Source organism: Mizuhopecten yessoensis, unplaced genomic scaffold, assembly GCF_002113885.1.
Source record: "Mizuhopecten yessoensis strain PY_sf001 unplaced genomic scaffold, ASM211388v2 scaffold555, whole genome shotgun sequence".
In the NCBI taxonomy this organism is placed as follows: Eukaryota; Metazoa; Mollusca; class Bivalvia; order Pectinida; family Pectinidae; genus Mizuhopecten; species Mizuhopecten yessoensis.
The window spans coordinates 5322-30571 of NW_018403605.1; the positions used below are offsets into that span (position 1 = coordinate 5322).

A 25250-nucleotide genomic window follows, 5' to 3' on the forward strand; every position below is an offset into this window, starting at 1 on the left:
TACCACTACGATATGTCGGCCCACGCAGTACAATACACGACCACAACGATGTGTCTGCCAACACAGTACCATACACGACCATTTTGACATGTAGACCCACCCGGTACCATATACGACTACTACGATGTGTCGGCCCACACAATACAATACACGACCACTGCGATGTGTCGACCCACACGGTACCATACACGACCACTACGATGTGTCGGCCCACACAATAAAATACACGACCACAACGATGTGTCTGCCAACACAGTACCATACACGACCCTTCTGACATGTAGACCCACACGGTACCATATACGACTACTACGATGTGTCGGCCCACACAATACAATACACGACCACTACGACGTGTCGGACCACACAGTATCATACACGACCACTACGATGTGTCGGCCCACACAATAAAATACACGACCACTGCGATGTGTCGATCCACACGGTACCATACACGACCACTACGATTTGTCGGCTCACACAGTACATACACGACCACTACGATGTGTCGGCTCACACAGTACCATTCCCGACTACTACGATGTGTCGGCTCACACAGTATCATACGCGACCACTACGAAGTGTCGGCCCACATAGTATCATACACGACCACTACGATGTGTCGCCCCACACAATAAAATACACGACCCCTGCGATGTGTCGATCCACACGGTACCATACACGACCACTACGATTTGTCGGCTCACACAGTACATACACGACCACTACGATGTGTCGGCTCACACGGTATCATACACGACCACTACGATGTGTCGGCCAACGGAGTACCATACACGACCACTACGATGTGTCGACTCAAACAGTATCATACACGACCACTACGATGTGTCGCCCCACACAATAAAATACACGACCCCTGCGATGTGTCGATCCACACGGTACCATACACGACCACTACGATGTGTCGACTCAAACAGTATCATACACGACCACTACGATGTGTCGGCTCACACGGTATCATACACGACCACTACGATGTGTCGGCCAACGGAGTACCATACACGACCACTACGATGTGTCGGGCCACACAGGACCATAGAAGACCACTACGATGTGTCTGCCAAGACGGGACCATACACGACCACTACGATGTGTCGCCCCACACAATAAAATACACGACCCCTGCGATGTGTCGATCCACACGGTACCATACACGACCACTACGACGTGTCGGACCACACGGTACCATACACGACCACTACGATGTGTCGGGCCACACAGGACCATACACGACCACTACGATGTGTCGTCCCACACAGGACCATACACGACCTCTACGATGTGTCGTCCCACACAGGACCATACACGACCTCTACGATGTGTCGGCCTACATAGTACCATAAACGACCACTACGATGTGTCGGCCCACACAGGCCAATACACGACCACTACAATGTGTCGGGAATAAAATACACGACCACTGCGATGTGTCGATCCACACGGTACCATACACGACCACTACGATGTGTCGGCCCACACAGGACCATACACGGCCACTACGATGTGTCGGCCTACACAGGACCATACACGACCCCTACGATGTGTCGTCCCACACAGGACCATACACGACCTCTACGATGTGTCGGCCCACACAGGACCATACAAGACCACTTCGATGTGTCGGGCCAAACAGGACCATAGAAGACCACTACGATGTGTCTGCCAAGACGGTACCATACACGACCACTACGATGTGTCGGCCCACACAGGACCATACAAAAAAGACCACTACGATGTGTCGGCCCACACAGGACCATACACGACCACTACGATGGGTCGGCCAACGTAGTACCATACACGACCAATACGATGGGTCGGCCCACACAGGACCATACACGACCACTACGATGTGTCGGCCCACACAGGCCCATACACGACCACTACGATGTGTCGGCCAACACAGGACCATACACGACCCCTACGATTTGTCGGCCCACAAAGGACCATATACGACCTCTACGATGTGTCGGCCCACACAGGACCATACAAGACCACTACGATGTGTCGGCCCACACAGGACCATGCACGACCACTACGATGTGTCGGCCAACGTAGTACAATACAGGACCAATACGATGTGTCGGCCCACACAGGACCATACAAACACAGGACCATACACGACCACTACGATGTGTCGGCCAACGTAGTACCATACAGGACCAATACGATGTGTCGGCCCACACAGGACCATACAAAAAAGACCACTACGATGTGTCGGCCCACACAGGACCATACAAGACCACTACGATGTGTCGGCCAACACGGTACATGTACCATACACAACCACTGCGTCGTGATATATGATATACAACCGTAGTTTTCAGTTTTTTATCGTAAGTCCAATATCAATTAGTTAATGTGGTGCTGTATAAACATGCTCCACATTAGTAACGGTTGCTTCCCTTGCTAGACCTCTTCATTCTGGTTGACACTACACATGTACAGTGTCACTGGTCGAGCATGCTCATGTCAAATCAAATAAGGGTTGAGGGAGGCCAGCTTTATGTATTTATACATATTACCTGTCAAGTGGACATTCACGTCAAACGTGATTTCGTCGCGCTCTATTCGTGCTCTCACGTGCCGTTATTATTTCAGACCTTGGTACATAAGGGTTTGGACCAGTGTACCAGGATCCTACTGTAAACGTCTGCCTAGTTTGTTAGTTAAAGAACAGCTTGTATAAGCCGTTCAGGACTTCTACGTTTCTGTGTTCGACGTTGAATTAACACCGACAAAATAAGAGAGTTAAAAATCCTAGCTGTGTGATGTTGTCTAGATTAAAATAAGATTTAGTACGGGAGTGTCCGGATTACATAATACTTATGATTTACATCAAGAGATGAAGTAATCACAAAACAGTTACTGGGGTCGTTGGAAACCTTGATTTCATCAGCTTCATCGATCCTACAATTCTTATCACAATAATTCGATGTTTGGCATGACATAATTTTTCATTACCGTCAAACGCACTGACGATCCCGACGGATCAGTGTATGCGGGACGTTTGGACAAATTACTTGATAAGAACTAATGTGGCGTTTATTCTATCGTGGTTGCACATAAAGTATCGAAGGCTTACGCCAAACCTATCCATTTATATACGTTATTGCCGAGTTTGAACAGTACGCTTGTCAAAAACCACTGTTTTAAAGCACAAATGTATTTCATATCTATAGATGGACGAGATAGCTCGGCGGAGTTGTTACGGGGAATTCTCACTCTGTGTCGACGAAGGTAATGGGAGCTCTCATATATATCATGTAACACAACATACGGCAACGTCACAGATCAGAACATACGGGTCTTACTTAACACTGCTGCCTGTCTTAATGACCCTGGCCCAGACGAAATGCTCGAGTTTTGACTATAAAAGTCTCGATAGAATTCCCCCTCCCCACATACATCTTTTGTTATAGGGAGGCTGGGATCAAAGCACACACAATGTATACTGACAACATAGGTTCTATATCAGATTACAAACTCAGATTTTATTCTGCCAGCCTCGTTTTGAGGAGATGCATTGAGGAGTATTGCTAGATGGCTATCGCTGACTGATCGATACCCCAGCACTACGTGTATCTGGCCTGGTGTGGACACTGTCTAGTCCATGTGGTCCACATAGACAAGTAACAAGGAAATACAGAGTCTGTTTACGCTAAAACGTGTTTCAAATGATTTTCGTTTCTTCTAAGTAATATTAGCAACATTTTTTTTGATATTTTATGTTTTTCGTAAAATGGTACTGGCCGTAGGTCGGTGTTTTTTCCGGGAACTCCGGCTTTCCTCCACTACCGAAACCTGACACGTCCTTATATGACCGTATATGTTAATAGGACGTAAAACACAAACAAATCAATTATATCTTCTTAAATCTCAAAATAACGGCGAGTATTATATAATAAAGACAACATGGTGTGTGCTATAAACGAGACAATCTCATTGGGTTTAGATGAGTGTCAGAACCTCATCTTGATTAAGCGTGAGCGGTAAAGCTGTACCAGGATCATGATATTTCTTTGTATGTGTAGGTGAAATGTGTTGTAACTGCGCCTGGATATTTACTGACACATGTTGGTAAATCTTTAATTTTATGCTTCAAAACAGAGAAGTATTGCCATAGCGGGTATTCACCATGAAAGCATCAACCGAATTAAGTTGCCGTGTAGATCCTACATATATATGAACCATGCCCCGTACAAAACTAGAACCAAAATACGGAGGACATCTGTTTTATTTTTTACTTTAACTAAGGTGAATAAGCATTAACATATAAACACAATACGTCGTATTTGTTATTTTTCATGTAACATATATGAGTACCTGGAAACAGCTTCCAGGAAACACGTCACCATTAAGAGATTCCCAACCCGACTAACAACATTTATTTCATTACAACTGTTGAACTGTTGTACTTATGAACCGATTACACGTTCGCCATTATCTCTAGTTGTATTTCCTTTCACGTACCGGAAGTTAATCATATATATGACCGGAAGTGAGTAGGGTTCCAAAGTATCGCAAGTAATATCATCGGTGCTGTGCCATTTGTTTGGCTTTTAGCTGCCTGACATGAGCCACAGAATATCCGTACGCACAGGAATATCCGAGAATGGCAATATCTCAAAACAACTGATTTATGTCAATTTGAACCGTTTACAAAAATACAAGCCGGTAATTCTAGCTAGAGATCCGGATGACTCTACCGATCAGAGAGGGCAGCTTTCATCTGGGCATACATAACGGTGATGTAAACCATACACGTTACTCGTATAAAACAAAATCCGAATATTTAGCAATAAATTTTACAAAAGTATACGTCAGACAATATTCCTTTCATCATAATCATGGAGATATTTTACTCCAGCCAAATGATCAAGTTAGTGTTACATGTACAGCAATAAAAGTGCATTTGATTTTAAAAAGCAGGTACCGAACATGGATTGCGTCTGCTTATTAAGGCTACGTTAGAGCTTGAAGAGTATACACACCCTTAAGCATGGAAATTGTGCATGGAAATGATAAGGGAGTAGAAGATATAACTGCTGAAGTGAACTAATTTCATTTATTGATAACGACTTCAATATGTGTATAGAGCAATTGGAATTCATATCTCGTAAACGTTACGCCGGATAATAGAAAAGTGCACATACATCTAAATATGATAATAGATAAAGTGTTATCGATGACATTTGGTAAAGGTGATTGAGGTACGGGTATAAAGTAGGTAACGGTAACTATATCAAAATTATTGTGTTTTACGAGATCTGTGTTCTAAGGAATAACTGGTTATCTGTAAGTTGTTGTAATATTAGTGTGTATTCCACCGATCTCGCTCACATACGGCAGCGGTTGCGATACCACATCCTTTCGCTTGTCAATAATCCCCAGGCAAAGGAATAAGCAATAATATTAACATAACCTACACTCTTTCACTAACGAAAGAATGCCGCGTTTCGATATAAGGCAGTATCAAATTTTATATAACATCAGGTTAAACTTCAGGAACTGATTTTTTGTCTGAGCATATTTTGTTTGACCACAATAGGTGTTGATGAGTAGAATTAAACGGAACCGGAAAGTACACTCTCTGGAGGTTACAGGCCTCACTTCCGGTATATAAGGGGCCAAGGACTCATTTAACTTTTTATTAGTATTTTCTTGACTGTGATGGATTTTGTTCAATGTAAAGTATTATATAAACGACAGATTACACAGTTCGTTAATTACGTCTCTTGTAAAATTTTCATAAAATATTTTTGTTATGTTTTCAAAATGAGGAGGTTCTACCGAGATTTGAACTCGGATCGCTGGATTCAAAGTCCAGAGTGCTAACCATTACACCATAGAACCTTGACATATGATGACTTTGATGTAAGTATCTATATGATTATTTACCTATACAGGTGATAGGTTTACCTGTGTGACGTATGCCCTTTGCCCTAGAGATACACTTCATCATCTGTCACCGTCATATACAGATTAAAGTTGCCTATATCCGACATATCCTTGTCCTCTAGCACAACAACACAATACCTGGGTATTGTGTTTTGTATTATGTGACATCAAAATAATAAATAAATATAAATATAGTATTATCTAAATGGTGGCGTTATTGAGTAGACAGTTTTAGAGAGACTAAAGCGAAGAAATCTAGTTGTATATATAAATATAAACATCGCAAAGCTTTTACTGAGATTTGTACTAGGACGCGGAAATCTCCTGGATTATGATTATGATTTTTTTTCTGTTCCGGAAGGTACTTCCTCGGGTTCTACCGAGATTTGAACTCGGATCGCAGGGTTACACCATAGGAGCTATCTATTTATCAGAACCGTAGATACATAAAGTGTATCACCTGTCGTATTAAAGATTGTTGTCACACGCCTCCCTTTTAATTGTATATAAACGAATTTAGGCTGTTTTCTCCTAAAAAAGCAAAACGTAACAGGACAAATTTTGCTAATCACTAGTGTCTGTTACCCTTCGACCGTTTGCACCTTATTTTTCAAACGTCTCCATGACTAGGACAAAGAAAACAGTGGTAAGGTTGGAAGATATTCACGACGGAGCGATGTTGTAGTAAATTAAGATCCACGACTCACTAGACACTAAAACGTTACAGAGGAGAGCAGGAAGCATTGTTAATATGTATTGTTAATAAATGTTGATTTGTTACTTCATTAATTGTTTGTTTTTCATTGGTCATGTTGATCAAGTAACAAAACAGTTGTTTCCTGCTTTATCAGTCAACGGAGAGGTGTGACCCACCACAGAGACTTGACACGTTCCTATGACCCAGAATGAAAAACATGCCCCATGGTCCGACCCCCAGATCACGTATTATTGTCAATAATAAATGATCTGGGGGTCGGACCATTGGGTATTTCGTGTATTCTTGGTCATAGGCTCTGTTGGACCCACCTGGCGAAAAGTTTCCCTCCACCGACACATAACGAACTGTTATAACATTAAACCCGATAAAAATTGAAATTTAGAAGATAATATGTCGCTAAGTAAGTATCGAGAAATACATTGTTATAGTCCATGCTGTCATATTTTGTAATGATAGATGAACTATTTTAAATCATATAAACAATTACTATTTTTATATCTAGGAATATTGTTATTTCTTTTCTTGTAACTACTCTAGTGGTTCATCTCTCAAAGTGAATCGCTGCGTGTTAACTTTTGTTCAGAAATAAAAAGCAATATTGTTTGTTCACATCCACGATCATTCTGTCTGACACGATGCATCAACCATTGGATGCGTCACGTTGACATTTGGACACATTCTATTTGGACACATTCCATTTGGACACATTCTATTTGGACACATTCCATTTGGACACATTCTATTTGGACACATTCTATTTGGACACATTATATTCGGACACATTCCATTTGGACACATTCTATTTGGACACATTCTATTTGGATACATTCCATTTGGACACATTCTATTTGGAAACATTCCATTCGGACACATTCTATTTGGACACATTCCATTAGGACACATTCTATTTGGACACATTCCATTTGTACACATTCTATTTGGACACATTCCATTTGGACACAGTCTATTTGGACACATTCTATTTGGACACATATTCTATTTGGACACATTATATTCGGACACATTCCATTTGGACACATTCTGTTTGGACACATTCTATTTAGACACATTCCATTTGGGCACATTCTATTTGGACACATTCTATTTGGACCCATTCTATTTGGACACATTCTATTGAAACTTCAGATACACAGGAGTTTGGACACATTCTATTTGGACACATTCTAATTGGACACATTCTATTTGGACACATTCTAATTGGACACATTCTATTTGGACACATTCTAATTGGACACATTCTATTTGGACACATTCTATTTAGCCACATTCCATTTGGACACATTCTATTTGGAAACATTCCATTCGGACACATTCTATTTGGACACATTCCATTAGGACACATTCTATTTGGACACATTCCATTAGGACACATTCTATTTGGACACATTCCATTAGGACACATTCTATTTGGACACATTCCATTTGGAAACATTCTATTTGGACACATTCTATTTAGACACATTCCATTTGGGCACATTCTATTTGGACACATTCTATTTGGACACCTTCCATTTGGACACATTCTATTTGGACACATTATATTCGGACACATTACATTTGGACACATTCTATTTGGACACATTCCATTTGGAAACATTCTATTTGGACACATTCTATTTAGACACATTCCATTTGGACCCATTCTATTTGGACACATTCTATTGAAACTTCAGATACACAGGAGTTCTGTGCAGACACATTCCATTTGGACACATTCTATTTAGACACATTCTATTTGGACACATTCTATTTAGACACATTCTATTTGGTCACATTCTATTTAGACACATTCTATTTGGACACATTCTATTTGGACAAATTCCATTTGGACACATTCTATTTGGACACATTATATTTGGACACATTCCATTTGGACACATTCTATTTTGACACATTCTATTTAGACACATTCTATTTGGTCACATTCTATTTAGACACATTCTATTTGGACACATTCCATTTGGACCCATTCTATTTGGACACATTCCATTTGGACCCATTCTATTTGGACACATTCCATTTGGAAACATTCTATTTGGACACATTCCATTTGGACAGATTCTATTTGGACACATTCTATTTGGACACATGCCATTTGGACACATTCTATTTGGACACATTCCCTTTGGACACATTCCATTTGGACACATTCTATTTTGACACATTCTATTTAGACACATTCTATTTGGTCACATTCTATTTAGACACATTCTATTTGGTCACATTCTATTTAGACACATTCTATTTGGACACATTCTATTTGGATACATTCCATTTGGACACATTCTATTTGGACACATTATATTCGGCCACATTCCATTTGGACACATTCTATTTGGAAACATTCCATTCGGACACATTCTATTTGGACACATTCCATTTGTACACATTCTATTTGGACACATTCTATTTGGATACATTCCATTTGGACACATTCTATTTGGAAACATTCCATTCGGACACATTCTATTTGGACACATTCCATTAGGACACATTCTATTTGGACACATTCCATTAGGACACATTCTATTTGGACACATTCCATTTGGACACATTCCATTTGGACACATTCTATTTTGACACATTCTATTTAGACACATTCTATTTGGTCACATTCTATTTAGACACATTCTATTTGGTCACATTCTATTTAGACACATTCTATTTGGTCACATTCTATTTAGACACATTCTATTTGGTCACATTCTATTTAGACACATTCTATTTGGACACATTCCATTTGGACTCTATTTGGACACATTCCATTTGGACACATTCTATTTGGACACATTCTATTGAAACTTCAGATACACAGGAGTTCTGTGCACCCATGTCAGTCTGGAATTTCTTACACAATGGTAGATCGTTTATATAAAATATAAAAACATCAAAGGACCCGGTAAAGACCCCTGCGGTATACCATAGTGGGTTCCTACATTGAGAACGACCTTATCGACCCCACTGCAGTAATCCAGCATTCCTTATTTGATAGATCGCTCTGAGACCAGACTTTCTGGTTAAGGTCGAACGAGTGTATTGATAAACGGTAATAAGAAGTACATCCCTAGTTAAAAATCCAATGTAGGGAGAGAGTATCACAATTTCCGCATATTCTAATGTTTAATATTTAACTGATGATTATTGTATGGTTTATTATTGACAGAACAGTGTGTTCTCTCAATATTAAAGTATTTCAAAGCAATCCAGCCATTAATTCAGTTGGGGTTTTTTTATCAATGAGTCACATATGTCCATTTTTCTGTACTTCAGGAAACCGGCTACCTATTTCACTACTGTGAAGTTTTTCAAGAAAGATAACTCTTACATGCAATTACTATGTGTATATGGTTTTATCATAAAATGTCAATTCTTAATCGTTTATAGATAATTTATTTTCTACCACAACACGCTGTGTTATTCCACTCTCATATCATTGTATAAACATGCAGAATGTTAGATAAATATGAGTTATACACCACACGTGGTATATGACCTTCCAGAGTTTTAATTGGTCGAGAAGATGAACTTTGACCAAGACGACTTTTTCCACGCGCTTTTTGCCACGTGCTGTTTTGTTTACGTCGTCTGCTGTCAACATCCGGCAAATGTTGGTGACTTTGTGAGGTTATGCGATGGGAAAGTGGGGTTATTTAGGCAATATTAAAAGAAGATGACTTAAAGACTTGATCGCTACTTTTCCCCGACCAGCCCCTTTAATGGTGTCGTATGTGCACAATACATTGTTGTACATGTCAAGAAATAAAAATCCGGAAAACAAGGAGCGCAAGAACGTCCTTTCTAAAAGAGGGACGTTCTTAGGACGGTTCTTGTCAGAGTAATAATATAAAACATTATGACTTAAGTAAATATGTCTTCAAAGTTAAATGTATTTGTAATTTCTAACGGGGAGATTTCTGTGAGTACCTGAGTATCATACAAGACATTGAAGATGCAAAAAATCATAATTCAAGCTAGCCAACCTGTGTTTGTTACTACACAAATAGTATATATAACCAGTTTTACTTAAAGCCAACATCATCTTCCATATGGTAACACAAACAAAACTACAACACTGTAAAATATTGATTATGTTTTATTAAAAATACTTCATGTAAAATATTGTCGCGAATGGGTAAAACTAAATTATTGTCAGGTTCTACCGAGACTCGACCTCGGATTATTTCATATCTTGTATATCAAATACCAAACAATGTCGTATAAAAAAATCGAATCATGATTTTGTTTCCCCGGTTTCGAAAAGAAATCATTCAGGTTCTACCGAGATTTGAACTCGGATCGCAGGATTCAGAGTCCTGAGTGCTAACCATTACACCATAGAACCGTTGAGAATAGACCGCCTGACCATGGTTTTATCTACCTCAGAACACCACTGTATACTGTAACTATTTATAACCGACTCTAGATAACCCAGTGGGTCTATACATATACATTACCACCAATACAATCAGGCAGGATTATAGGGACTTCTGTTTGAACAGATCAAATGACATTTTAAAGTTTTGTAACATTTGTAAAACTACAAATGAGGTAAACAAAAAGATTATTTGAACAGGTCAAAATCAGAACTGAACCAGTAATTTTGGCATGCTGACTGTTCTTAATGAAAACCATATGTCTATACCCATAATACACTGTATGAATAGACACATCAGAAATGAAATGTGTAGTAAAAAGTTGATAATACGTAGACTTTATTGGGAAAAAAAGTTTAAATACTTTGTTGTAAAACAATTGTCAGGTTCTACCGAGACTCGAACTCGGATCGCAGGATTCAGAGTCCTGAGTGCTAACCATTACACCATAGAACCGATATACAGCGTTAGTGGAGACGTGATTTATCTACGACAGAATACCCACTGTAGGTATTTATAGACTGACTCTAGATACACAGCGGTACAATTAGGCGGGTATGTTGTATTATTACAATTTCATCATTTCATCATTACCTCATGTAGAAAACATATGATATCCTATAGATTATTATCGAGATGGGGTGGGGGTATGACAATGCCGTGGTTCTACCGAGGTTTACTCGAATCGCTGAACTCATATTCCACAGTAATATTCATAACCCCATAGAATCAATATATAAACTAATGTTTCACATTAACTTTTACCGTAATTGATAAAACCTGTATGGTTTAGCCGTAGGCTATCTGCTAGTGTCACGTCACTGATAGCGTCACCCTTTCTACCTTATCTAGCTGTTAACTTTGACACTTCCTCTTTTGTATAGGGAAAACGGTTTAGGTGTGATTTGACACCGAGTATGATTCTATTTGTTGAAGTGTGTCCAGGGTACATTGTTTTTAGACAATATATAAATATGACATTCATTAGCAGGTGACAGAGAATATTGTCAACCCGAGAAAACCATTGTCAACCGGGGCGAAGCCGAGGGTGACAATGGGTTTTTGAGGGTTGATACTATTCACTGTCACCTGCTAAATGAATGTCATATCTATTTTGTTACACCAAAAGTCTTTGTAGCTCAGAAACGGCAGCAAACCTCGATAATGACATCTTGTTTGTTGATAGTCTGCTGTTTACAATCACTATATACCGGCGCTTGATGAAATTGGCTGTTGCCGTCAAACGTTCTTGTGACCATCACGGTGGGGAAACGAAGCGGTGCACGCACATTTTTAGCGCATGTGATATTTTTAACTGTCTCATGGCAATATCACCCGCGCCCCTTAAAACCAATGTATTTTCGGAGGGTGACAGAGATTTTTGTTTAATTTTCTCCCAACCAATCAAATACCTAGAAATTCACTTGAGGTGTAACAAAAGTATTTATAACACCCAGATTCCTTTTTTTGAAGTAAGTAGAACCCGGAATGAGATTGTTATCTAAGTCCGTGGTAGAACTGCTCAATATTAAAAATGTTGGAGCCATCATCACTGTTAAAGCCGTGTAAACTTGTCACGGAGAGGGCAGATTAGAAGTTTAGATGTGACCCATTGTCCTGCTCTTAGTGATACTGTTGTTATAACTCAGTTTAGTTTAACTAAGTTTATTCTGAACGCAGGCATATATCTGCCTCTATATTCAGATCATAATATATGCTCTGTTGATATATACGTACACAGGTCCATACTAATTAGTCGGGTGACTTAAGGTTAATAAAGAACATGTCATAGGTCGGTGAAAAATATCTGACTCTTTTGCATTAACCGGGGTAACTTCGCACGAGCATATGTGATTATTTGTCGATATTTCCTATGTTTTTAGTAAACAACTGCCCAGGTAATGCAACATTTAGTCGAAATTATTGAAAATATATTTCGTTTGACGGCCAGTGCGTATTACCTAAATCACAACACCAAACAAGAATGTATCGTTTAAAATATCTCTAGGATAATGAACATAATTGTAAAACCAAAACAAATTTACGAGATATTTGAGAATTTTTTACCTGATATACAAAATTTTCTAGATAATAAATATTACTAAAGCGGAATAAAAAGAGGTTCTACCGAGATTTGAACTCGGATCGCTGGATTCAAAGTCCAGAGTGCTAACCATTACACCATAGAACCAATATATATAGTGGCCCCAAAAGGTATCATCTTTTTCAATAAGGTTTTCCTCTTAACACCTTAAACAAAGAGCACTTTTGCTGATAATCAACATAAAAAAAAATCACTTTCCATTATTGACTTTTCTCCTTCGGAGACACAGACAAGTGAAAGGTATAGTTCTCGGTTGTAAATGTCTAAATCGTAGTCTTCATCTGTAAACCCTATGGTTCAATTCTAGTATCATACATATTAATCTACAATAAACAATTGCACTTGTTTACCATTCATTAGAATGAAACGTCTATGTTTAATGACATGAATAACATATGGTCTAAACTACTTTGAATTTGCTTACTTACATTGTGTGTACGGCAATCACACGAAGAAGATAATTCGATTTTCCAAAAGTAGATACTTTTACTTCGTAAACATGTTCAATGCAAATAAAAATCAACAAAAGATAGGTTCTACCGAGATTTGAACTCGGATCGCTGGATTCAAAGTCCAGAGTGCTAACCATTACACCATAGAACCGATATATATATATGCACTATCCACTGACCTACATTATATTTATAAGGTCAGCCCTGATGTCGAGATACACGTGTCACATCGATAACTCTTATCACTGTATCTGTCACACATGATGGCCATTTATAGTCGAGATAATTTATTGTAAAATTTACTTTCTATAGGGTTAGTTGGACAAAGTATACGGGCAGTTGTTGCTAGTAGTGCCATGCATATATAAATATAGCATATAACATGACTGGTTATTATTCACTAGTGAACTGAATTAATTTACTAATGTTCTGGAGTGTCATAAAAGGGGAATTTATTGTTAAATTGCCACAGGTTAGTTATGTTTTATTTCATCATAGATAATATGGAGTTACACATTGATGATTATGAAACTATTTTATTTTACCACTAACTTGTATATCAAATACCACACAATGTCGAATAACAAAATCGAATTATGATTTTGTTTCCCCGGTTTCGAAAAGAAAACATTCAGGTTCTACCGAGATTTGAACTCGGATCGCAGGATTCAGAGTCCTGAGTGCTAACCATTACACCATAGAACCGATTATACACGACCCACAGGGATGTGAGTTTACCAGTGGCAACATACCACACGACTGACGTGTAAGTCTATAGATAGATAGATATCCCCTGCGTGTATGAATGCATAAGAACCTTCTTATAACGTTTTCATTTTAATTTACTTATTTATTAATATTTTCTACATTTAAGTTTTGATTTGAAATATTTCGAAGGTGGGTGTTCTTCATAATTTTTATTTTACATAAAGGTACTTTTTATGCATTAAAGTTATCACATATTTGCATTGTGCACATTGACAGGGGCGTTTCTAGGATATTTGAAAGAGGGGGCGTAGAATAAAAATTCGCTCGGCGAAAAAAAATTGGACCTTTTTTTTGCTAAAAATCAGAAAATAATTGTGACTTGCACTAATTTACATGTATATTTTATAGTTAAAGTGTCAGGGTTTGACATTTTTTATGACGAAATTTTACGGATCACCCATCGGATGGGGGAATCAGTATAAAAACAAATCAGAGTATGTGTTTAATTAATGAATATGATAAATTGCCATATTCAATACAATATTAGCAGATTACGATAGGTTTTTTGTGGGTATTTTAAAAAGGGGGGGGGGGCGTACGCCCATTATGCCCTCACCTGGACCCGCCCCTGATTGAAGGTTATTTTATATTCAATAAATGGATACTTTCAGTTCTAAAACAATATCTAATGCAAATAAAGATTAACAAAAGAAAGGTTCTACCGAGATTTGAACTCGGATCGCTGGATTCAAAGTCCAGAGTGCTAACCATTACACCATAGAACCTTGTCATATATTAAATCTATAAGGTCATTCATACTTTAGAGATCACATCGATAACCCTTATCACTTTCTGTCATCACCCGATATTTATTTATAGTCGAGATAATATATTGTACTGCTGTTTATACGCTCGTTATTATTATTACTGTATCAATATTCAATTTTAAACTCAGGTTTCAAAACAGTTAAATACCTAAAGTTTTAAAGAAAAGAAAAGAAAATATGGTGATATATATATTTTCTGTTTCAAAAATAAAATTATAAGGTTCTACCGAGATTTGAACTCGGATCGCAGGATTCAGAGTCTTGAGTGCTTTTTTTTTTTCTTTTAAAATGAACTTTTATTAGTCCCAGCAAATAGGCCCTCCGGGGTTGGGGCCCCGTCGGTTCCTCACAGTTCACATAAAACACATATTTAAACACTCAAAAATCACAGAAGTACATTTCTACATGAAATAAGCATGGTTATAAGAGGTATGTCATCGGATTTCTGAGTGCTAACCATTACACCATAGAACCGGTTATACACCCCGACACGGACGGTGAGTGCCGGCATTCCACTCGGCTAACGTGTAAGTCCTACATACCTATGAATATATTGGTTTTGATTGACACTGCTAGCACGAAAAGAACTTCCGGTCGACACCATTATTGTTGAACTTGATGGAACAAAAATCAATAAGTTGTCTTAATGCTTATTGGATCCAAATACTTTAGGATTTTTTTCCATACCATAACCGGGGTCGGTGAAAAGTATCAAGAAAAAAAACCACGAAAGGAGTCGCAACTATCGATCAGGTCACGTGACACAAGGTAAAAATATCCCCAAAAGACTTTTAGACTGGTACAACTCTGTGAACAGTTTTAAGGTTTTCGTACATGTTTGTAAAGTTGCATTGTACCAGACGGACGATTGAAGGAGGAAGTCGAAGAGTTGTCCTACAGTGATCTACATACTTCCCTGAACTGGGCGAACGGGATATAGCATGTATCATAGGTTCTGCTGAAAAACGCTTACCGTGGGGATTTCGTTAATATTTCGAATTTTTAGTGAATTTTTGTTGTAATTATTTGTATTTTTTTTCGTTTTTGTTGTCTTTGTTTCGATCGTTTGACTATCACGATATATTTTATTCAGCTGTTTCTCATGTAAAGTAGGTTTGGGAAAATCCTGATATTATGCTGATGTATAGTCATGATAGGCTGTCCATGAACAGCTAATCAACTCGAGTTTGGCGACAAATATTATCAAACTTAATGTTAGTGCCATGATATGAAGTTAAGAAAGGAAAGTATGCGGTAACCTAAAATTCAAGGACGGGTAAACATGTTTTCTGTGTATTTCTGGATTTTTTTTTATCTGGAAAACATATTTTGAATAAAAATTACAATATTTATTAAGACATACATATTGTACCAAAATGGGTATAAGTCATTCACACGTAAATAATAAATACTGCAAATGTAAATTAATAAAAGAAAGGTTCTACCGAGATTTGAACTCGGATCGCTGGATTCAAAGTCCAGAGTGCTAACCATTACACCATAGAACCATATACATACGTAAAGGTTCCACACTCGTTAAATCTCGGCAGATTCCGTACCTACATATAGATGAAGGGTACCGGAATCGGCCGAGGTTAGCCGAATGGCACGATCCACTGTTACACCTATATTATATGTATAAGGTCAGTGACGTGTAAGATATAATATACACGTGTCACATCGATAACTTTTATCACTGTCTGTCATCAAATGATATTTAAGTATAGCCACGTCAGTTTCCTTAAACATAGTATATGCAGGTAGTTGCTGCTAGCAGTAATAAACAGCTAAGATAAAATTGATCTTCAGTATCAATTATTGATTTACTGGTGATACCAGTGATCTACATATAAACCAGAGACTATAACGTAGTATATATACGTATCCGCTTCTATCATAGACGCTTCACTCAGTTTATAACACAAATGTCATTATAAGTTTCGGAATAATACACCAGCTAGTATCTGTAACAGGAACAATCGTTCTACTGAGACCCCAGGCAACTTAATAATATGAATTGATTTAACCCCATATTAATAAAAGACAATGTCACCTGGCTTGAAGTGAATGTTTTCGAAATTGATTTATGTTATAATAAAGGACACGGTAAATTGTGAGATATATTCCCCGAACATGAATAGCCATTTACTATATAAACATGTAATATGAAAGCAGCAAACTAATTTTTTTCCATTAAATAACTAATATAACTGGAATGATTTCTAATTCATGTAAAAAAAAAATTATCGCCCACGTAGGGACTCGAACCCTAGACCCTCAGATTAAAAGTCTGATGCTCTACCGACTGAGCTACGCGGGCTTCATGTCAGTGCAATTTTCCAGTGTCTTTATATATAAATTACAAATATTCACTTCCCCTTTCAGTCTTGTTTTTCGAGATCCGGTGTGTATCAATGGCGGTTGTGGAACGAATAGGCCGAGTTTTGAATGACAAGTATATCGAATGCTTGTAAACGTAACGTGAAGACGGATATTTAACTGTTTCTCAGGTAATGATGTTTAGATGGAATCATAAGAGGTCGAGTTTGAAGCAGAAAATTACCCAAAATGACGAGAAGAACGCATCACCACTAATAGGCCTAGCGGAAACTTGGTGGATCCGTGTATTTTATATAATCGATAATTGTGAAAATAAATGTTCAAGTCGTTTTTGTTGATTCAACCCCTATTTCTACAGGGTTTTGCTTGATTCAACCCCTATTTCTACAGGGTTTTGGTTGATTCAACCTCTACTTCTACAGGGTTTTGGTTGATTCAACCCCTATATCTACAGGGTTTTAGTTGATTCAACCCCTACTTCTACTGGGTTTTGCTTGATTCAACCCCTATTTTTACAGGGTTTTGGTTGATTCAACCTCTACTTCTACAGGGTTTTGGTTGATTCAACCCCTATATCTACAGGGTTTTAGTTGATTCAACCCCTACTTTTACTGGGTTTTGTTGAAGTAGAATGGGATTACAAGACATATGGTAGCTATGCTGTGCTACAGGATATTGTTGAAAGGCTGAGTCACAGGAGCGAAGAGGTATCATACACATAGATATTGTATTCATATAGGATGGAACATTGCTAAATGTATGTCAACATGAAGGATAATTAAAATCGGCCCATAGCTTTATGCGGGCTACACGGAATGTGGGGTACGCTAACTCATCTTTCTGAAGACATCTTGTTTAAATACCATTCCATTTGGACAAGACAACAGCACTATTTGTTTATTTATTTCACGGTCGGTTAGAGAGAACCTCGTGTTAACTGTGTTGTAATGCCATTAGTAGGCATTGCCTCCTCACGCGGTAATCCTATCAACGTCTCGGTGACCACAGTGTTAGCGCGATGTTGTTTTTTGAATATTTACCCCCACATGGTTATTATTTTATAATGTCAATTATAAAGCTTTACGAGTTGTTTCCCTTACACTGGAAAACTACTGAGAAAGTAAATGTTATTCTACTGAAGGGGTATTATCGCTACTGCTAAAGGGATGTACACTACCATAAAATGACATCAGTGTTCAGATTTAACCTATGGAAGGGCTGATGCAACAAACACACACACATTTTGATGTGATGATACGTATCTATAGTGAAACGACCACTGTTGTGACATCGATTTGCTTAGGATGAGGCAACACTGTGACATCAATACTGCTAAAATGAGACTGTGACAACAATATCGCTGGATTTGAACGTTAAACCAACTGCTAATGGTATTATAGTTAGAGATGCTCTTGGATATATTATCAAAGTTGTGATTTAAAAATTGTGTTTTTGGTTTAATAATACCTAACGTCATATTGACAGCTAAGGCCATTTAAGGGCGTGCTTCCATGTGTGTAATGTATGCGTGCATGTGTGCATGTGTGCGTATACAAACATGTGTGCTAGAGCCAGTGTATGTTGGTGTATTTGCCTCCTTGCGATAGTGCGGATATGATACGGACGTTAGAGTGCTACCATGCATAAGGCACCAAGTTCTGTAATCCACCCTGTCACATTATAATTACATGTGGTGAACTTCGGCACCTTTGAATCATAACTTCCTGTCATGATTTTAGAGTTCGACAATATCATCTTTGGCACACTTATATTAATAAAGTAGCTCTCCTCCTAATATTTTCGATGGCTTCTAGATTTTGTCTTACAGCTAGCTCCTTTGGCTTCTAGATATTGTCTTGCAGCTCCTTTGCATTAGGTAAAGATGCATGACAGTTAAAACATTTGAACGTTCCTCTATCACATACTTGATGAGATTGACTTTATATTTGTTTTTGAATATGACGTATATAATATCAACTGTTTTTGAATATGACGTATATTTCGATCCGTGTGCGACATGTGTGTGAAAGTGACGATTTGTTTCTAAAATATCAGTTTGAAGTACGCTCCGGGCAAGGGTCGCATATTTCCCGCGTATTATAGAGGGCCGGAGTTCTGACGTTAATCGACGACAGACCGATATGAAAAAAGTCGATAAAACGTCAGAATAATTCGGACTAGTGTAGTGATATTTCTCACTTCTCAAAACTGAGGTATTTCCATTGACATTTACCTACTGTTTCTCACTGGACAGATTACCTTTGATCAGGCTTGTCATGCGATCCGTGAATCTATTTATAGTTATTTTATGAACGAATCTGTGATGATGGAGGAAAATCGAAAATCTTCAAAAGTCGCAATAAAATCATGGCCACATCTGCCCTCGTTAAGATGTCTCATCCGTTCTGTTGTAATACAATAGATCGGCTTTGGGTGAATAGAAATTATTTCTTTCCTACGAAGTTGTGAAAATGTGGAAGACGTTTTTTATATATGCATCTTTCCGGCTTTTGCTGTTCTAAAAATGATTTGGAATACTTTAGACATTGATTTTGCGTTCTTTTAACATTAAGTAGCACCAGGTAAAAGACTTGAGTCTTAAATTGTTTGGCTTTTTGTATCTTCATACAAGATTTTCAAATAAATTCTTGCTTTCTTCGTATTTTTAGTGAAAATTGTCCGCGTATAATTGATAGTTGTCTCCATCACAACTGTGTCTAATACTTCACAGCAAATAGTTGCGTGCCGATTTGTAGTCTTCTTATACCAGTACCTCTCTAAATTCATTTTATTAAGACTTTACATGCAACTCCTCTACTGTTTCAACAGTAGTTTTGACCAGTACAGATGTCTACCCATTAGGCCCCTTCCATCACCGATGTGACATAGGAGGACGGAACAGCTGTATCATACGTAATTGACATATTGTATCTATTACCAATAGTTTATAGGTGCGATCACCTGTGTGGGTGTTACCGTAATCTTTGTTAGAAATGGCGGCACATTTGCTTGTCTCCAAAACTTAGGTACTGACCCCGTTCCTAGACAAGTAATTACACGTGATAATGTGGACAAGGGTTTGCTCGTTGCGGGTGAAGACTATCTGACCCTGGGGATTTCGACGTTTAGCGTGTCAAATATCGCAATACTGTCTATTATTATTTTTTGGACAATGCAATCTGCATGTGGCATGTTGTCCTCTTATTGGAATGAACTAACATTATATCTCTGTTGAATAATTTCGGTTTAACATCCCGAAAAATAGTTATCATAGGTGTATTATTTACTCCGTTCTTGTAACGTATTATGGGTTATCTAACACTCTTTCACTGTGTCACTATTGAACGCGACATTTCTGTCTCACCAGCTGTTCTATTATTTCCATTAATTTTCATAATCTGAAAACGGCTTTATTGTTCCTTATTCCATTTGTGTGTCAGCCCGGTCGGAGTGGTCCTGCTTAAATGTTTGTATTTCTGAAGTCTCGGTCGCACTTTCCTTCTAAAGTCTTCATCCAATGCTCGTTACCTTTGCACATACATGTTCATGTTCTTCTAGTGCAGGTTTTCTCGATAATGGTTCTGCTAGGAGCATAACAAAAAGGTTGGTCTTATCTACCTAGCACTTCATGTTCATTAATTCCATTGGCGAAACATTGTAAAAGCAGGGGTTATACCAATATATTTTATATTGGAAACTTTTTGGCAAAAGTACCGATCAGAAATTATATTCTGATAGTCTTAAGGTTAAGTACATGTGCTGCATGACTTGTTGCTGCCAGTCACTGATATCGATGTTTTTTCTCACTCCTAGTTGTGAAATAACTCGAACTGATCCATTTAAACCCGAGATTTCTGGATTTCCCTCTCTGGCTTACACGGGAACAATGACATCCCTTTCCGTCGGTGATGCCACAGTACTTTCGCCAGACGGATACAATGACCATTTTTTTTAAACATTAAGTTGTAATTCTGTTTATATCTTCACCACATATGCACTTACACGTGTGGCCTTCGTGTGCCCCGAGTATTACGCTACAAACTACCCTGATGTCAGAAGGGTACATCGCCATTAGTGTTAATTACTGCGAGAGCTACATGATATATGGTCATTGGTTTTTGAATCAATCACTAACGATGTCACACGTTACGTGTCACTGAATCAAATCTTCAAAGGAATTCGTGCGGTGTTCAATTATTTTCAAAGGACAGTAATGTGGCAATTTACATCAGCGGGTATCTGACATGTTAAATGTCAACGTCCGGTCTGGATCTAGATGTGTTCGCATGTTTAAATTTTCATTTTGACTATGCTAAAGAAAAATTGGTATGATATAACACTCATATAATTATGTAACATTAATTATCACGAATATAACCAGAAATACACAGGGTGCCGTAATGACATGCCTCCAGTATTACATCATATATCAAGTGGCGTGATACACCTCGTCACTGATCGTACAGATATAGGCAGGTAGGGTAAAAGGTGCCCAAAAATACGTATTACGAAAAGATAACTTTTAAATATAGAAAACATGATATAGTTACTCGTCCTTGTACCTTGTTTTGCCTTAAAGACTAGATCTATATATTGTTTTATTTTACTACGGTTGCTTATTAAATCTTACTAGAAAAATATTTCCCTGAAAATATTCGTCCGAATGAAAAACAAATAATATATATTGTGAATTAATATAAACTTTATTTCATTCCAAATTAAGTTGCATTACATCACATAACAAACAAAGTACAGAGGAATGGGATCCGGAAAAAAGTTGAAACAACTTATATAAATCCGTTTCCGAGAATTTATCTCATTAATTTAAAGCGTGATGGCATAGTTACTGAATTCTATGGAAAGAAATATAAACACTTAAAACAGTAGCTTACTTTTAAACGTAGTTCAAGGGATATTTGAAATGTGAGTAAAAGAGGAGGGGGACAGGGGGGGGGGGGGATATAGATGCCCGTGCCAATAAGAATAGAAGGTTCGTTGTATAATGAATAGAACTTAGTCAAATCTTTTAGAATGGATGATGAAGTTTTGTACAGATGAAAAAAAAAATGAAAAATGAAAAATTGTGTATTGATTATAAATAATAATTCACACGATCCTCGAATTCAGTTTTTCAACTGTTTCAGCTAGAAACGACTCTTTGTAGTTGTATATACTATTATAACACAATTCATAGCTAGTAATGAAAGAACTATCATGGATCATAAAACTTTATTCATAATCTATAGAAACAGGTGAACAATGGATGTCCTCACATCGTACGAAGCTGTCGATTGATTGCTTGAAACTTTCCATCCATAAAACGTCAGTCTGGTAAAAGAGAGCGCTTTAAATTATGGGGCAAATGGTGGTGAATGTCACGAATTTACGTACCGTGAATGTTAATGGCCTCGTTTTGCAAGCCGGAAGTCCACTCAACTGTGACGCAATTCCGCAGCAAATATAACCTGGATAATGATGTCGTTATTTTTTATTTGATGATCGATTTTAATGTAAAAGTGTAATGCGTTTATCGTTGGTATTTTTATCTGATTATTAGAACCGGACATTTTGCACATGACTCATATGGAATTCCAATCGGCTGAAAAAGACAGCAATTTAAGAGCAATTTCCGTGGAGAATTTGAATGGGTCTCGTTTAATCTTTGCTCCCTGCTTGCCTCTACGTCCATACGCTTAAGCACACATAAAAGCGCGTTACGCTTCACGCTGGTTAGGGTTTGTGTCACTATAACGAAAGCTATAATTGAGATTACTTTTTCATTTATTCTTCTAACAAGCGCCAGGCGTGTGCACAACGTGAAGACGCGTGCAGTTTTGAAAAGCAATTGTGAAATTATCGTGCGAAAATAATTATTTGATAATTATTTTCACGTAAAATGCACAATCACTTTTAGCACTGGTATGCTTATGGTTTTATAATTTCCCCAGATTTCAATAAGAGCGACATTATTACCCGAATGTTACTGTGAATCGGTAACTGATCACTGTCGCCCAATCACGTCCTTTAATGTCGGTAAATCAGCGCGTGTGGTACTTAGCGCTGATGATACTGATGCCTCCTATCACCGCCACTGATGAACCACGTGCAGGTTATGTTGTCAAAGGAGCACAGAGAGCAACACATCTAAAGGCGTACACAATGACCGTTTCTGTAGGTCGTCAAATGACAGGAGCATCATCTGAGGTTAGGGAGATAGAGAGTTACCCATGGAAATTACACCTATTAACGACTCAAAGTTACACGGTGTCTGGTCTCGATGGACACACAGGACATCAGAGATGACCACTTCTTCAATTAGAGATGACCACTAACTATATCAGACCTAAAAGATACAATATTTATGAGGTTCTGTTATTTTATGTATATAATGTAATGGCAATACAAATGCCTGTCGACTTATAAAAAGGCTATAGAATATAATCAATTAAAGTGTTGATCAACTTCTAAAAAGAAACGTTTGTAGACCGCAAAACATAAAACTAGTGCCTCTGATTGAGAACTTAAGATCGTGTAAGTTAATGAATATGACACGACACTCACTGAACAATACATGAGCGTGTATGATAGAAGTTGTGTGCTGTATTTTCATGTTAAGAACAACAAAAGAATACCTAAATGTAACAAAAATCGTAATTCGAACTCAAACTCGATGACATTATGGCAAAATACAGACATGAAGTAATAACGAGGAGATCTTGGATAGGTATAAGAACAAGACCAGGTGTTCCAGAAGGGAAAGCGTCTACTGGTAATTGACGACACCCGCCATGTAATCTACTGGTAATTGACGACACCCGCCATGTAATCTACTGGTAATTGACGACACCCGTCATGTATATCTAGGCCAACTCCTACTAATGTCTTATCCTCGTTGTGGGAACCGGGGTAGTGACCACGAAACAAGACACAGTTACATGGAGCATAATCACAAACGTCGACCTTTATATCGTACAAGAAAATATATTTTCCAATAAGATCACAATAATGCCTATTAAACTTTCCCATACCCGTCAGCAACGTGCACCTTTAGAAACACTGTGTTGTTAACGAGTTCATCATTTCTCAAGGAAATACGAACAGTCGTTTTAGAATTGTGATTTAAAAGGCCTTTACAGATAATTGAACGGATGTTTTCTTTTTTACATTTTTATTAACTGCTAAAACTTACTGCAGTGTTGTTTACCATTATGCCGTCTCGTTGGACATGCAGATTACCTGTGGCTAGACCAGAAAGACCACATTGCTATCTTTTCTAAACTTCAGGAATATCGAATAGTCCAGATAAATGTCGTATTCACCGTCTGTAGTTGTATACATTTCGATATCCGCTTCAGTATTTCAGATTTTATATAATCCGTATTGTATCTCCACACACGTGGCCACATAAACCTGAATTGAAAACTGTTCAAGTCTACATATCTGAAACGTCTTTAAGTGAGAATTTGATTTAATTTCTCCTGGTTCTTTATATTGAGTTTCTACATACGATATCAATATTTATAAGTTTAAGTAGAAGAATCCAGTTAATATCCAACCCGTATAAACGTGTGTTTAATAGACATTCACTGCATACAAGTTACATAAAGAATATCACTAACACATTTTTACACGTTTTCATTAGCTGTCCGTATTCCGTGCTAATGTCAATTGAACTTTTTGTTTGGTAATTTCATTACAAGTCAGTAATTTGGCAGCAGATATAACGGGGAATGGGTTTGCTGACATATGTCCTTCATAACTTCTTATTATAAACACATTGATATCGGT

General features: G+C 37.9%; 9 non-coding genes across 9 annotated transcripts; all 9 read right to left on the reverse strand.

Annotated features, from left to right (window-relative positions):
• Positions 1 to 5802: 5802 nt before the first annotated feature.
• On the reverse strand, positions 5803 to 5874 carry Trnaq-uug. Its single transcript has one exon. It is a non-coding gene; the product is annotated as a tRNA-Gln (tRNA).
• A 5054-nt stretch (positions 5875 to 10928) lies between these two features.
• Positions 10929 to 11000, reverse strand: Trnaq-cug. Its single transcript has one exon. It is a non-coding gene; the product is annotated as a tRNA-Gln (tRNA).
• A 415-nt stretch (positions 11001 to 11415) lies between these two features.
• On the reverse strand, positions 11416 to 11487 carry Trnaq-cug. Its single transcript has one exon. It is a non-coding gene; the product is annotated as a tRNA-Gln (tRNA).
• A 1663-nt stretch (positions 11488 to 13150) lies between these two features.
• On the reverse strand, positions 13151 to 13222 carry Trnaq-uug. The gene has a single exon. It is a non-coding gene; the product is annotated as a tRNA-Gln (tRNA).
• Positions 13223 to 13666: 444 nt separating this feature from the next.
• Positions 13667 to 13738, reverse strand: Trnaq-uug. Its single transcript has one exon. It is a non-coding gene; the product is annotated as a tRNA-Gln (tRNA).
• A 482-nt stretch (positions 13739 to 14220) lies between these two features.
• Positions 14221 to 14292, reverse strand: Trnaq-cug. Its single transcript has one exon. It is a non-coding gene; the product is annotated as a tRNA-Gln (tRNA).
• Positions 14293 to 15008: 716 nt separating this feature from the next.
• Trnaq-uug lies at positions 15009 to 15080 on the reverse strand. The gene has a single exon. It is a non-coding gene; the product is annotated as a tRNA-Gln (tRNA).
• A 1478-nt stretch (positions 15081 to 16558) lies between these two features.
• Trnaq-uug lies at positions 16559 to 16630 on the reverse strand. Its single transcript has one exon. It is a non-coding gene; the product is annotated as a tRNA-Gln (tRNA).
• A 739-nt stretch (positions 16631 to 17369) lies between these two features.
• On the reverse strand, positions 17370 to 17442 carry Trnak-uuu. The gene has a single exon. It is a non-coding gene; the product is annotated as a tRNA-Lys (tRNA).
• Positions 17443 to 25250: the final 7808 nt, after the last annotated feature.